Raw genomic sequence first — 1,297 nt, forward strand, 5'->3', positions numbered from 1 at the left:
TATTTTATTACCCTTTAAATTTTATTACTTCTGTTTATTAAATTTAATTTGAATATCTTAGGTATGTCAGGAAGACATTTGATGTCTAATTCAACATGAAAGTACCTGTCAAATATTTTTTGTAAACAATGCGATTATCGTTGAGTGATAATTGCACACTGTGCAATTACCGCTGTAATTTTTCGATAATTGCACACTTCAAACGGACAGATTATCACACGAGGGAAATATTCGCAGTAATAATATCAGTTAATAAACGAACTCTAACCATAATATCTCTAACCACACTTGCATATACGTCATACGACAAAAAGACTCAATAATAATTATCAATATGACTTTTTGATCATTACGACTTAGTACAGATACCAAGCCAGAATGTCGTAATTGAAATATTTTTAATCAGATACGACAATATGACTTGGTAACTATCAATACGACTTTTTGACCTGGTAACTGTTAGATTTTTGCAGATAGGACATATAAATATCATTGAAAACCCGTACTCTAATGATGATGCGACTTCCAAAAGGTAAAACTGGGAGGTAAAACAAACTCTGTTATACCAGTATTCTGCATAAGCCGAAAAAGTGAAAAATTGCACATACGACTTCTTGTCTTAGCAGGGCAGTAGACAGTGCGTTGGTCGTTTGATACACACATTTTCTACAAAGTGATATGGAGAAATCAGGCAAGCTGAACTATGCAAGGACTTTGTATAGGTACTCAGCAGGTTATTAATAACGTTTCTAAGAAATGTGCCAGTTCCAATTATATTGGAGAAATCCTGTAATAACATTCATGCCACTTTTGCTGCATCATCTTTTACAATCTCGGCAAAATATCGACTTTTAGAGTCGCCGAAGTGGCTGCGCCGCTGTATTCAGAGAGTTTTTCAAGTTTTTCAATGCATTCTTCGATTGCTTTCAGGTTGGGTGCTAGAACGCTTCAATGGCACACCCACGCAAAGTTGCTGACTTCAGGGCGAATCAGATTGAAGCCCTGGTGCTACGCACGTTCTTACAATGATGCCATCCAGATCCACGCCGAATCTACACCAATCGAAATCCGGTCAGCAATTCACTTCTGCCGTCCCTCAACGGCCTCAAAGAGCAGCTCCAGCGACTGGTGGGGGCAGAGATGACCACTCGCCGCCGCCAGCGCCCCCTGTTCGAGATTCGTCTAGTCTTAAGGTACGGAAAAGTTCCCAAATATAAAAAAATTCATTTCTCCCCGAAGACTAGACGAGTGCAACACCACGCAACTTATAACAGACTGTATTGGAAAGGGATCACCT

This window comes from Dendroctonus ponderosae, unplaced genomic scaffold, assembly GCF_020466585.1.
Source record: "Dendroctonus ponderosae isolate FM_Combo_2020 unplaced genomic scaffold, Dpon_F_20191213v2 Dpon_F_20191213_3, whole genome shotgun sequence".
Classification (NCBI taxonomy): domain Eukaryota; kingdom Metazoa; phylum Arthropoda; class Insecta; order Coleoptera; family Curculionidae; genus Dendroctonus; species Dendroctonus ponderosae.